The following is a 15,568-nucleotide window of genomic DNA, read 5'->3' as shown; positions in this document are numbered from 1 at the left end:
TAGGGGTTACAGTGGACAAGAAGCTGGATATGAGTCAACAGTGTGCCCTTGTTGCCAAGAAGGCCAATGGCATTTTGGGATGTATATGTAGGGGCATTGCCAGCAGATCGAGGGAGGTGATCATTCCCCTCTATTTGACATTGGTGAGGCTCATCTGGAGTACTGTGTCCAGTTTTGGGCCGCACACTTCAGGAAGGATGTGGAAAAATTAGAAAACGTCCAGCGGAGGGCAACAAAAATGATTAGGGGACTGGAACACATGAGTTATGAGGAGAGGCTGAGGGAACTGGGATTGTTTAGTCTGCAGAAGAGAAGAATGAGGGGGGATTTGATAGCTGCTTTCAACTACCTGAAAGGGGGTTCCAAAGAGGATGGATCGAGACTGTTCTCAGTGGTAGCAGATGACAGAACGAGGAGTAATGGTCTCAAGTTACAGTGGGGGAGGTTTAGGTTGGATATTAGGAAAAACTTTTTCACTAGAAGGGTGGTGAAACACTGCAATGCGTTACCTAGGGAGGTGGTGGAATCTCCTTCCTTAGATATTTTTAAGGTCAGGCTTGACAAAGCCCTGGCTGGGATGATTTAGTTGGGGATTGGTCCTGCTTTGAGCAGGGGGTTGGACTAGATGACCTCCTGAGGTCCCTTCCAACCCTGATATTCTATGATTCCATGATTCTATGATTCCTTTTCTTGCGGCATATGCACCTTTTTGTTCCCTCAGCATGCAAGACATATTTATTTCGCACACTCACTGAAGGCTAGTACTATATAAGGGTGCGTGAGGTAAAATCTTTTGTTGGACACTCTTGATAAATTGATGTTTGAGTGTCATGTAGTGTCCATGTGGTGGTTACTGGTGCCAGGATACCTCTCCCACTTTGTCTCACTAGTATGCTAAGAACAACACAGCTACAACAACACTGCATACAGTATTATGTTAATTGCTTAAACAAGTTTCATGATCAGTTTGCATAACCTTTTGTCTCATCACGTTATTTGGCCCACATACTTCCATAGGAAGTTTTAGCTATTTACTTCAAGCTGAATTTGGCTCGGAGAGTAAATACATAAAATTCCTATGGAGAGAGTATTTCTGGTAATAATGGACCAACTATCTCAAGTGGAATTCTGTTGACTTTAGTTGAATATACCCATGTCGCTCCAAGGATCATGACATCTTCTTCAGGACATGTCACACTCGGTTCTTCCCCCTTCCGGGGGAACTGCAGTCCACTGTCCAGCCACTTCCTTCAGTGGCAACCATAGTCTACTGTTAAGCCACGTCCCCATTGGTGAGGATCAAGGGGGTAGGAGGAGAAACCCAGGCTCACTCACTACTCCAGGTCCCGGCCAGGGACCCTGCAGATAGCAGCCACTTGTTGCATCCCCACCAACCACTTAGTCTATTTCCCTGGACCATTTCTTCATGGTGCTAGCACCTTCTTCACCCATACCTCAGGGCTTCAGCATGCCAGTCCTAGCGGTCAGCCAGGAGCTTGCTCTCACTCCCCTGATCCTGCCCAGCACAGCTGTGTCCCAGGTGCTAGCTTTCTTCCACCCACAAAGCAGCCAGTTCTCCCTCCTCAAGCTCCAAGGAGCAACTCCAGCTGCTCTTCTATGCAGCCCTTCTTATATGGGCAAGCCCAGCCCTGATTGGCAGCCCCTCGCAGCCCCTCTCAAATTGGCTGTCTCCTGCGCAGCCTTCCTATGGCTCTATTAATCCCTTATGGGCTGTTGTGGGGCACACACCCCATCACACTGAGTATCACTGAGTATGAAGTACTGTCACCCTAGATGCAGTTAATAAGCCAAATTCAGCCCTGCCATAATTCCTCTGAAATCAGTAGAGTTAAACATCAACTTATGCCAAAGCTACATTTGGATCACTGGCTCCCAGCTTCCCAACTATCTTGTTACATTTAAAAGAAACATTTGATACAAAAGGGAGAAATAAGGGAGAAATAAATTCTAAATCAAAAAAGCAACTATTCTATAGCATCACTGTACTGCATACATAACTAAACACGCACACATACATTACCTTTTTGGGTATATTTCAAACATTTTACTCTCATTTCATCCAGTCATTCAAATATAAAGCTTCATATGTTTCTAGGTTTCATTATTGTCATCTAATTACAAAGAATCAGAGAATGTAAACAGTGAATTAAGCTTGAGCTTCTCATTTCTCCAGAATTCATCAGATAAATTTAAAATAAGATTAGTATCATATCTTTGGACATTTGATTCATGTTCTTTACAGTTCTTATGTATTTATCAGCTTTTTATTGAAGAGGTAGGTCTCTGGTGTATTTTTAATCTCATTTCAGTTTTTTTTCAATTTTCAGTTGATATGAAAGATAGATATTTAAACATTGTTTGCAGATGAATTTAAAGAAGCTGTGTTTCCCTTAGCCAGACTAAACTGATGTAAACAAACCATTTTCCTTCAAATCGAGAACAGAACCCCTTAAATGGAAAATATAGATATAGATATCAAAACCTAGAGCATGTCATAAAGTTAGATAAGCAAACAAGTTAAAATAATTGCTCTGATTCATGCAAAGGCTTTTCTCAATGTGAAGTTTTAGTTTCTGCTTATCAAGCCATAGTGTTCTGTTAAATGAAGGGTACCAGAGGTACTGGGAATTCATAATATAATACTGAACAGTTTAAAGATGTAATCAGAAAAATCTCCTTACTTTGTGCAGAATTAGGTCATGGCTCACTAAATCATATCCAAACACAGTACAGCCTCCTATTTTGAAGGTTCCCCGTACTAAATGATTCAAGGTGGGAAGTGAAACAACCAAGAATAGATTGTTAGAGATAAGGGTCATTGAGACAAGCATCTTAGAAGAATTCAAAGGATTTAGTCCCAAATCACCTCCGTATTACTGCAGTTTGACACCCATGAAACTTCACTGAAATCAATGCAATTATATCAAAGTAAAACTGGAGTAGCAAATTGGTGAATAGAGCTGGGCAAAATTCTTTGGCTGAAGCTCTTTTCATTAAAAAGCAATTTGGAAACACCAAAATGTTTCATGAATTTGCATTGATTTTCCCAAATTGTTTATTTAAAAAAAATTGAAACATTTTTTTTCTAAACACAACCTTTCAATTTTTCTGTTTGAAATGACATTTTATTTCAAATTTCCTTTCATTTTATATTTAAAAATCTTTAAAAATGGTCAAAATCTAAATGAAATATTTTGATTTTGTTGAAACAAAACATTTTATTCATGCCCAAATGATTTTTTTCTTTCTGATTCACTGACATTTTTCAAAATTTTCACTTTCCATCCAACCCAAAATGATCTTTAACTTTTCAAAATTGCCAGCAAACCAAAAAAATCCATTATTCACCAAGCAATACTAATGAATCAACTCCAAAAGCTTCTACACAAAGGTAAGGGCTTAGAACTCAAACTCGAAGAAAATTTTCAGCTGAATAGTCAATTTGCCAAAACAACAACAAAACGAGCAGTTTCAGGGTGACTCAAACTATTAATGAATTCAGGTTGAATTCAGCAAATAGTTTAAACCAAAGAAAAAACACTGAAAAAGTCAAAACAGTTTGTTATGATATTTTCAAACAAAGTGTTACAACCTTTTGTTTCAAAATGACATTTTGTTTTAAAATTTAGCTATATGTGTTTAAGGGTAAAAAAAAAAACCCTGAAAATGTAACAAATGAACAAAAAAACCGGATTCATTTCAGATTGAACAAAATGTTTCATTTGACCTAAAATTAAGTTTTTTGTTTTTTCATTTCAGTGAGAAAAACAAATTGGTTAGTCTCTAAGGTGCCACAAGTAGTCATTTTCTTTTTGCGAATACAGACTAACACAGCTGTTACTCTGAAAAAAAACCATTTCAGTTTCAATTTGAATCTCTGCTATTATTTTTTTCTTCAGATTTTTTGGTTCATCTCAGCTCTACCTAGAACAGTGTTTATCCCTGTACACTTAATGTAATCGAAATGGTGTGGTTAGGATCATATACATGATGGGCTACTTGCTTTTCTTCAGATGGAACAAGCCAAGCTTTGCTAACCTTTTAGCAGTTCCATTTTTCATGCCTCTTCCTTCCCTTCCCCCATCCCTTCTGACAAACAGGAGAGAGTTCAATCACTTTTTAAAAAGCCTGTTTCCTGCCCAGCGTACTCACCTGTACGATAGGAGAAGTACCAGCCCTGAAAGGTGGGCTCTCTCTCACACACATTGTGACCTATGACACAAGGAGCCCATGCAAGGAAGTAGGCATGCTGCTGTAGCTCACGAAAGCTTATGCTCAAATAAATTTGTTAGTCTCTAAGGTGCCACAAGTCCTCCTTTTCTTTTTACACCAGTTTACTCTCTCATGCAGGTCTGACATCTTGGCCAGCACACCAAGGGCAGAAACTGGGATCTCCAGAGCTGACAGGGTAAATCAGTACATAAGTCTTGAGCTGTAACCTGTAACTGACCAATATCCTCCCTGGATCAGGGACACATAAGGCACTGAGCAATGGGTTACAACATGCTTCCCCTCAATGGTGGAAGCTCACCCTGAGCATCTGAGGCCCACGGCAGGCCAAATCCTGAACAACTCCTCCAACTTACATCTGTGACAATCTGCATCTTGGCAAGCACACTGGGTATTGAATAAGGGACCTCCAGAAATGCAAGCATAAGTCGCTACAGTTTGCGCTACAGAGCCAGGTTCTGTAACTAGGGGCTGCAACAGACCCATATCCTGTATGGATCAGTGTCAGGATCAGACCCTGCAGCAGGGTTAGTCTCCTGGCAACCCAGCAAGAGAATCTAGCCACCAGGAGGTTACCTGGTCGACTGTACCACCTGACAGGTCAGAAAGGGCAGCTGGTTGGCTTTTAAGCCCAAGAGCAGCAACTGGCTTTTAAGCCCAAGAGCAGCAACTGACAGAAAGTCAGCTTTCTGGCTGCTGACTGTGTTCATGCCTGCAGCTGTACTCCTCCCTATGTCTACTGCTCCTCACCTTGCTCCAGCCATGCTTCTAGTCCTGTTCCCACCTTGTCTCCCCACATTGCTCCTGCTCAGTGCCTGCTACCTCACCTTGCTCCTGGTTACCACTTTCTCCCCCCAGACCCAAGTTCTGGCTCTGCCTCCTGGTGAGGCTCCTGGTTGCTGAGTCTGACCCTTAGGTTGGATCTGATTCCTTGCTCTTGCTCCACCCATGAGGCCTGACTCTTGCTCTGCCCACTAGACCTGGCCATCCATGACCCAGTCTCTAACAATCAGGCACAGAAGGTGGCAGGTAACTCATACTGACAAGTGTGTTACACAGACATGTAGCAGGGCTCACAACTGAGCTCTCAGCCATTAACAAGAGACAATTTGAATAATTAATCAGTCAACAGCACTTTTTAAGAAATGAAATGTTTAACGGAATGAAGGATGAGGGCAGGGGAAGTCTTCATTTGTAGAGGTGTCATCTCATTAGGAAGCAGAATAATTGTAGAGTAGATCAAAACAGAACTGCTTCTACATTCTAAAATAGACTGTAACCGGCTAAATGCTGTAGAAAACCAAAAGCTGTTTTTTTTAAAGCTGCAATTTATAAACACCTCTGTCTGACCTGTTGACAAATTCATGTGATATCTTTGATGTTTTGTCATGCTCAGTCTGACAGCTGCCATTGCCTGACAGTCATTTCAGTAATGATGTTTTTTTTCTCCCACATAAGTCTTGAGCCGCGAGCTCAGCTGTGAGAGTGTGATGGTAACAATAATATTTTATATTTACAGTGAAGATAGTGAAAACATTTGCCTTTATCTTTTTTTGCTGATAAGCAGGATATTAGCTCCTTGGATAGGTATGCTATGCTTATAATGGGGAGACTCTTAGAACCAGTAATATCTTACCTACCGGTAAAAAGAGAAATAGAAAATGTAACTGCCTCCATGTATACAGTGTTTATTTCAAAGGGTGACAATGCTTTACAAATATATAGATATAGATATGCAGGAATCAATTAACCTCCCACTGACGTGCAGCCACCTCTAGGGTGAAATGTAGCAATGGTTTAAAAGTTTTGGTGAGGTAGTGATTAATAATATTGGACCAGATTTTCATTTATGATACATCTCTTTTGCACAGATCAGGCAGTGCAAAGGGACTGGATTCAGGTCATAAACAACCAGTGGAGACTTACCTTTGCAGAGGGGAACTCCACATGGCATAAACCCAGTTTCTACACCAGGGAGTATGCCAAAGGCCTGCCAGAGGAGTAACAGGACAGGCTGAGAGCATAGCCCAGCAGAGCTCCATTCCACCAATCCTTCAGTGATGTAAGGGCCCTGCTCTGACAAGATCGCAACCTAGGGTAATATGTTAACTCATTTCAAGAAACACACTCATTTGTGATGACATTAGAAAAACTTTCTTGTATTGCTAATAGTCCTTTCATTTCTATCTTTAATGCTCTCTGTGAATGGCAACTGCAACTTTAAATCAGATTGACTGATACATGAAGGTGGGACAACACGTGGAGCCATTTGAACCAAGGCAAGAGCATCCTTCCAGTATTGCACAAGGTACCATATCTGCAAGGTACCATATGTGTTTGACCCACAGGAAATACCATTTTAGTTGAGCAGTAACATGAAAGACACGCGTAATCCATACCAAGGGTCAGATCCTCAGCTGGCTCCCACAGACATAACTCGATGGCACAGCTCCACTGACTTCCCAGTTTAGAGCAGCTCAGGATTCAGCCCCAAAACTCTGTAATGTGCACTGATTTATCTCTTAATAATTTATTAAACATGGTTAAAAAGACAAATCAGTGATGGTGGTTCCTGTCAGAGAAAAGCTTTTATACTGATTGCACTGTGTCTGACAAGGCAGTACGCACAGTAGTTCTGCCTCTGTTACACAGGAGCTGTGAAGGAACAGTCACATGAATGTGTATTGCACATCTCCTCTTACCTTTTGGTTTGCTCTCTGCTTCTTCTATTGCGTAGGTAGTGCCATCTGCTACCAGATTTGAAGCTGGCCCTGTATCTATTTAGACATACATAAAGTAATGGAATTTGTACAGTGCCCTGCACACATGCTGGGTGTTGTGCAAAATGTTAAACATCATGTATGTAAAGTCTGTCAACCTCCCCCCCACCCCCGACAAACTGGTGTCTCTGCTCCCTTGCCCTACAGCACACTGCACACGCAGCTTAGTATAATTACAGGGGAAATATTCTATTTACAGTGTTAGTGGGAGTCACCAGAGGTTGCTGTTACAGATAGTATTACACAAGTTCTGTTTAATTGTATCATGCATAATTAGCCAGAGCTGGGGAAAATGCTAATTCTCAGGTGTGATGCAGTTCTTTGTAGAAGCTGATCATCTCACCAGTAAAACTTGTTCCCTGTACGAGTCTCTGTGTTTGACCCTTTTACTCTTTAGTGTGTATGCTGCTCACAGATAGACCAATTCAATCAAACAAAATATTGTGTGGTCCTTGGCATAAGTCAGCGCAGCTCAAAGGTTGCTCCAATTTATACCTGGCTGCTCACAGCCCAAGGTGCATTTCTGGGAGCCATGGATAGCTGGAGTTGAGACCCAGAGATGCCCCAGTCACATCTCTTCTGCACCCAAGAATGCTTCCTTTTTGGAGGCTGAGAAGGGAGGGATGTCGTACTACAACAGGGAATCCCCAGCTGTTACAGAGCTGCCATTGTGTATAATTAAGTAGTGTACTGAATAAGGGGACTCCCTAAATAAGCATTTTTTCTGATTACTTTGCACTATCGCGTAACAAAGCAGCCAGAGTATAGGCAAGAATCTGGCCCAGGAATTCTTAAAGGCTAACTAGTGGTTTAGACATACTTATAAATCCTTACATTAAAAAAAAAAAAGGAATGACCCTTAAAAATCAATCTATAATGAACATATACTGTTTATAGTCACCTGCTAGAAACAGAATATTTTACTGCGCATTTGACATCTTCTGTTGCCGAATGGAAGCCCAGCACTGCATAATGTGTAGACATTCATCCCTAACTCAGGCAACCACTGGAAAACCTTGAAAGTTCTCATTTAATCCCTTCAGCTGCATTTGATTTTCTCCCTGTAGCATCTAAGTTTTGTAAATTTAGATGGGATCGTAATCTGGCCATTCTGAGGCTGCCTTGTGTTCGTGTGTGTGTACAGCACTTCCTCTATGCTAGAATTTCATGTCCTATGTAGATTTACTTTTTAATGATACAATGGTAGTTGAATTTTACCTTTTATGTTTCAGTTGTTCATTAGTGCACAACGTTCACTGGTAACTCAACAGAGAACATTCCCATAATCAAGTAGTGATCCACCCATGTCCTCTGCTCTACAACCCTCAGTGATCTATAAACCATTAAAACTCTGAATACAGGTTTGGATGTTTAGGTTATCCTCCTTTTCAGCTTGTCTGTGAGTCCAAACTTCTAAAAGATTCACTTATGTCTGTGTTACTGCAGCAACATCAAATTCATGTTGTTATCTTAATAACAAAGTCAGTTCATTTCTTTAAAAAATAAAAATGAATTCCTTTGGGCTTGCTTTAGAAGAGGTGCTAGATTTAAATATTAAAGACTCGCCAGTATTAAAAGCTACAAAACAAAAATATCATTGAATTCAATAGAATCTGGAGAGTATTTTGATATATAATTTATATATGTAAATTATTTAGTTTTTATGCAAATTAGCCTATTATGAAGAGCCCCTGTATTGTGAATGGTGCTTCAACTCATGGACCCATCAACTGCTAATAAAATAAATATTGAAATAAAACTGTATTTTTTGTTCAAATTTCTGTATATAGATGGCAGCACTGCTTGTTTTATTTACTGAAGACTTAAATAATAAAAAGCTTCAATGCATTTAATGAAGAGGTCTTAGTACTGTGCATGTTTCAAAAAGATTCTAGTTTGAATTTACTGAAATATTATGATGTACATCACAGTAACACCTGGAGGTCTCAACCAAGATTGGAACCTCTTTGTGCTGGGTGCTATACCTATATAGTAAGAGACAGCCTCTGCCCCCAAAGAATTTGCAATGTAAATGGACAAGGGAAAATTATCCCCAATTTACAGATGGGGAACTGAGATACAGAATAAATAATTTGCACAAGGTTGCATAAGAAGTCTGTAGCAGGACCAGGATTTGAACCCAAATGCCCAAAGTCCCAGTCTAGTGTTTTAACCACAAGATCTGGCATCCTCTCTGAAGCAGAAAAACTGACCTAGGTTCCCAAATAGAAAGACAGGGAGGGGAGACACTGGCAGCTGTCACTGGAGCAATGGTAGCCTTCGATTTATTGCAGTATCATAGAATTATAGATATTAGGGTTGAAGTGCAAAACCCAGCTTTGCTCTCTATAAAACTCTATGATAAGTAAGAAAATGCAGATGAAGCTTGAACTCCTTGCTGCAAATTGCCCCACAGATATTACCTGGATATTTCAAGAGTGTATAAACAGCACCTGATTGTCAGTGCCATGTGTTGTAAGTAGAGCAGTGCAAAATAATTTGCAAGTAATGCAAACAACATACATTTTGGTAGCCACTAAGTTCTAGCAAGGTTGAAAAAATATTTTGCCGCAATGCAGTTTTGTTCATTTTTGATTTAACCAAATATAATGTTGTTTAGTGAGGACAAAACATGGCTGTCGCATTAGTGGGAGGAAGCAACGGTCAAATGATGAATACCGATACCGTTCGTCAAAACATTTCCTTGTGCTGCGCCAGTGTGGTCATTACCAGGAAGGCTTGGAGGAAGAGGCTAAAGGTGCTAAAGGTTGTGCAGGCCACAATATGTTTTCAATGATGTCTGTGCTACCAATCACCCAAGCAACACATTTCATCTATAACCCAAAGCTTACGACAATACAACTAGAACCAAACTTGAAGTCAACACCAGAGGAAAAAAGGTAACAGTTTTATCACCCTTTTAAAGGTGTACTGAATGACTGGCTGGAGTTTTTAATGCAGCAGCTCCCACAGCCATTGTTGGGACAATACTGGGAGCTGGTACGTTCAAAGAAATAGAGGGGGGCAAAGGATAGAAAGTTGAAGTGCCACAAAAAACTCAATGTAGAAAATGAACTGCCTCCTTTCTCTGCCCTCAGCCAACTGCTTCAAGAACACGTCACGAACAGAGCCACAAGTGGACTACAATCACAGGCTTGGACGGCAATTGCTTTTCAGAATGGAATTTGATCCTGGATGTCCAGAGATGAGTGCTTCCCCCTCTAAATCCCAGCCAGTTGTGCTATTAAGGTTAAGTTGTGCTATTAAGGTTAAGATATTTTGGTTCTGATGATAGGTAGGAATTGGAGGAATTATTCAGATAGAACCATAATTCAAAACCCCAAGAGACTTTTCCAAGTCTGAAAATCTTTGGTTACCTGTTTTATAAAGTGATATTACAACTTTTCTTCCCTTCTTCATTTTGAGTCTCTGGCCAAGAAAGGAAACAGAAGTGCTGAAATCCAGTGAGAAACCTCATCTTCCTAATAAGGCAGGGCCAACCAAATGCAGGAATTGCTGGCAACCTTTCGAGGAAGATTCTACTAATGAGATTTCCAGAGTCATTTGGATGATTGAAGGGCTTCCGGTAAGTGATGAAGTATCCACACACTGGTGTGCCTAAGTGGACCAAACTTCTGAGGGCCTGGTTTTACAAGGAAAGAGGTCCCATGGATTTGAATGGGAGCTCTCTCTGAGGAGTGAAGTGTGGAGGATCATGTCCTGAGCCTTCTGAGATTCACCATTAGGGACATTAAAAGTCTAAAAGACTCTGTCAGAAGACCTACCTAAACAGAGAATTATTCCTATTCGGAAATGGACCAACCATAATTTGTAAGCTATGTTCTGATTCCATCAAAGACTGGCATATTCATATCTCCATATGTACTGTACCTGGAAATGACCGCAGCTAAAATTTTAATTTGTAATGGTGTCTTCTGTGCAGTCCATTAAACTTTAAAAGAAACAACACAAAGACAGTTTTTTTTCCTCAGACCTTTACAATCATATTTAAAAATAAATGAGGCAGAAAATGAACTGCTCAAATACTGCAGTCCTTGCCACCACTCACTTAATCCAGTGACAATATTATCTGAGTAAGTAGGATTTGGCCCCAAGTGCACAGAGAGGAGATAGCCAATGCTCCACTGAGTTATGTGCAGTCACATCAACCTCAGAAAATCCCTCCAAACTCTGACAATTCAGCCAATAAAAGAAATAACTGCATTACATTTTAAAGGGATGTGTGTATTTCTTATCACCTCTTTCCTTCACTCATCTGTCTTCTTTCTAGACAGCAAGGCTGTCGCAGCTTTGGGAGCAAGGGTACTTCTTCACATGCAAATTTAACACCTTGCTCCAAACCCTTTTTCCTACAATAATATTATTGTTTAAAGAGCTAACCTACTACCCCGTTTTATTAGGGGGATATTGTTTGGGTTTCAGGAAGAAAAGTGGAGGGGGAAGGGATGGGTCTTTAAACTTGATACCAGAGCCAATGCGTTTTCTGGTGCAAATTTATAGAGAATTGGTTGTTTAGAGAGTCAGAAGCCACAGAAAAATAAACACAGGTCAGGAAATGCATTTGGAGCCAATTGGAAGTCTTCACAGGCTTACTGCATGCTTCATTCTGTGTTAGTTCTTCTATTTTTGAATCAGAAAAGACAAGTCATTAACTGAGTAAGGCCAGGTCTATAGTACCACTTACTTTGGCATAACTTATGTCGCTCAGGAGTGTGAATAAGTGATCCCCCAAGCGATGTAAGTTACACCGACCTAAGTGCCAGTGTGAATAGAGCTTCTCCTGCCAACATAGCTACCACCTCTCATGAGGTAGATTTATTATGCCAACGGGAGAGCTCTCTCCCATCAGCATAAAGCGTCTTCACCAGGCGCACTACAGCAGCGCAGCTGCATTGATGTACCGCATCTAGCGTAGACTGGCCCTAACTCAAGTAGAACTACCTGACAGTAGACAGATGATGTGCTGGAAGTAAAATAACTGCTATACTCACAAATAAGCTGATATCACACCATGGGAAGTACCATTCAGGACCAGACAGGGCCCTTTATGGAGACCTGTAATTTACAATGCATGTGATTAGTTAAAGTGATAATCCAATGGCTAGAGGAGGGACCTATGAGAACACCTTTTTGCCTGGAGTGAAAGTCTAAGCAGCAGGGGTGGGGAAGCTGGCAGCTTGCATGGGTACCTGGCTCTGAAGCTGAGAAGCAGATCTCCTGCTTTCACAAGTCCCAGTGGGCAAAATAATGAAAGGAAAATAAATCTGTACAAGAAGACAGAAGCACAGAATGAAGAGATGGGCTAAAAATATGCCAATGAGTTAATGCTGTCCTTGAATCACTAGCAAAAAAAAAAAAAAAAAAAAGATGTCCTTTTGGCATTTACTGAAAACACTTCTCTAAACAAGCAGTAGGTAGGAGAGACAAGTTCTATACCATTTATATTGTTTAATTTTTCTTTTGGCTACAGAATTTCCAAACAGGTCAGGTGAAATAAGGGGAGGTGATTAGAGGGATGGAGAGGAGATGTGGAGAGAAAGCAGTCAGATGGTTAAAGTAGAGACCAAAGAGCCAGCAGATATTTGTCCCCAGCTTTGCTATGGTTTGAAGGCTGACCTAGGCAAGTCACTTCACTTTGCTGTGCTTCAGATCTTCCTTCTAGAGAACGGATGTATCATCACAGCTCGGTCGTGAGACTGAATTGATGAAAGTTTGCAAGGTGCTTTAAAGGCAAGATACTCAGCACTCCTGTGAGGTGTGCTGCACTCCCCACATCCATTGATTTGAGTGGGTGTGACCCAAAGCCTGTTGAAGTTAACAGGAATCTTTACATTGACTTATGGATTTTGGATCAGGCCCACTGGGAGTTGAGGATGCTCAGCACCTGGCAGGACTGATCTTTTAGTATTTCCATTTGACAGAACAAATTATTATCAGTTATTTTCACACCTAAAATTGTAGGATTTAGAGATGGGAAATACCTATTGGACAAATTGAAGTAAAGATATAGTCCCCATGTTATGGCAGAGTTCTTTAGGTTTCCTCATAGAGCTGTCTGAAGTGTCGACGGAGGAGGAGATGACTTTTACAAACAGAAGTGGAATGATTGCTCTTTGGTGTTCTGAGATGTACTGGGTATCTGCTGGTGCAGGCTTATTTAGGTGACTGGTGTATATAGCGTGCAAATTTATATTATTAACTATGTTATGTAGCAACTAATATCGCTGGAAACAGAGCCTGTTATCTGTTCCATCTACTTTGTGCCACTCTGGCATCAAAAGCATGCAGGAAATCACCTTAATCATCGAGTTGGGTAGGAGGTGTGTCTCAGGGCATAACTGGCAGAAAGGGTTGTGGTAGGAGTGCTACTGTTGTCCACTGACCCTGGGCTACCAGAATGACCCACTGGAAACCTTCAAAGCTGGCACAATTTAGAACAGCCCTGAGGGTGCTGTAAGTTGCTCCATGGAATTGGACAAGCACCCAGCAGCCTGAGGATCAGGGAACCTGTCACCACCTTTTGCAGCCTCCTGGCCCAAGCTGGGGACAGCAGTTTTTTGTGATGGGAAATGATGAAGTCTACCTTAATGTAACTGGACCTCTTGGATAGGAAACTCAGCTTTTATAATCTTCTAGAAATTAGTTATTATTACCTTTTGCAGTTGTAGGGGTTGGGTGACCATTCTAAGTCCAGTGAGAGGATGAGCAATTCAGGATTGCATGACAGTAGAGAAGAAGATGGATCCTTTGACTGTTCACTTTTTAAAGTTGTACAATTTTTGTAAGACATTACAGTGGATGAGGGGAGGGGCAATATTAGCAGGATAACATTGAAACACACTTTCTACAATTACTCTGTCTTCAGACACATTTTAATTTAGGAATAACATATGGAGTTGTGGGGGAGCTCTACTGCTTTTTATAACGTGATAGAGCACAACCTTACAAACAGTGCTTCTTATTTTCAGAACACTCAGAGCACTTGGCTGACCTGTCACAAGAACAAATGGATATAAACTGGCCATCAATATGTTTAGGCTTGAAATTGGTTTCTAACCACCAGAGGAGTGAAGTTCTAGAACAGCCATCCAAGTGCAGTAGTGGGGGTAAAAAACCTAACTGGCTTCAATACTGAGCTTAAATTTATGGAGGGGATGGTATGATAAGACTGCTTACAATGGCACATAGCCAATCTGTGACTGCTAGTAGCAAATTTCTCCAACCGTCAGGGGGAGGGCTCTGAATTACTACAGAGAATTCTTTCCCAGATGTCTGGCTGGTGGGTCTTGCCACATGTTCAGGGTCTAACTGATCACCATATTTTATAGAATCATAGGACTGGAAGGGACCTCGAGGGGTTATCTAGTCCAGTCCCCTGTACTCATGGCACGGCTAAGTATTATTTAGACCATCCCTGACAGGTGTTTGGAGATTTTTAAGAGCAGGTTAGACAATGATGGAGATTTCACAACCTAGCTAGACACTTTATTCCAGTGCTTAACCACCCTGACAGTTATGAATTTTTTCCTAATGCCCAACCTAAATTGCCCTTGCTCCAATTTAAGCCCACGGCTTCTTGTCCTGTACTCAGAGGTTAAGCAGAACAATTTTTCTCTCTCCTCCTTGTAACAATCTTTCATGTACTTGGAAACGGTTATCAAGTGCCCCCCCCCCCCCCAACCCCATCTCTCTCTCTCATACACACATACTCAGTCTTCTCTTCTCCAGACCTTTTATGTACCTGAAAATTTTGATCATGTTCCTCCCTCAGTGTTCTATTTTCCAGACTAAACAAACCCATTTTTTTCAATTTTTTCAAAGTAACCAGCAGCCACCTGCTTCCTGAGAGATTCCACTAGCAGGCAACTTTCACACTGGATGGTCCCTCCAGACTGGCTTTCTGTGAGTGGGAAATGCAGGCCACAGTCTCTGTAAATCCACACCAGGATCTGAGTAGAGGCATCCATGGTTAGGTTGTCTGTCTGGATATAGGCGCAGGTGGAGGAGACAGGAGCAGTGTTGGCACTGGCCATGTGGGCCTACCTAACCATAGCGATTATATTTCGTCTCTCTCCCACAAACTGCCTCTCAAACTCCCCTGTTTGTGGTCCCCTGTTTGGTTTGCGGTCCCCTGTTCGCTACGATTTCTTCTGACCCAGATTGTGACCTCTAAGCTACTGACTGATTACTACCAAAACATTCTAAGACATTTCTCTGCTGTTGTTTTTTTTGTTTTGTTTTGTTTTTTTCCATTTCCATCTGCATTTGTAACTGGTTTTCCAGTTGTCTAGATGTTTGGTTGCTCAGTGGTGTATTTCATTCAAGCTGTGCTTGCATGCTTTCCAGATCATTACACAATGCTGTGTTCCTGGGTTATGTTGCATTGGTGCCTTGTCTCCTGTGATATCCTTCTCCAGTTAACAGGAGAGATGCTGCCTCACACAACTATGTAGCAGAAAGCAAGGCAAGGTTGTTGATTTTGTTAGCAATTGCTCTTTCTTTTTCAACTATCAGAA

The sequence above is a fragment of the Lepidochelys kempii genome, chromosome 1 (genome assembly GCF_965140285.1).
Source record: "Lepidochelys kempii isolate rLepKem1 chromosome 1, rLepKem1.hap1, whole genome shotgun sequence".
NCBI lineage: Eukaryota > Metazoa > Chordata > Testudines > Cheloniidae > Lepidochelys > Lepidochelys kempii.
Note: the sequence above shows the minus strand (reverse complement) of the source record.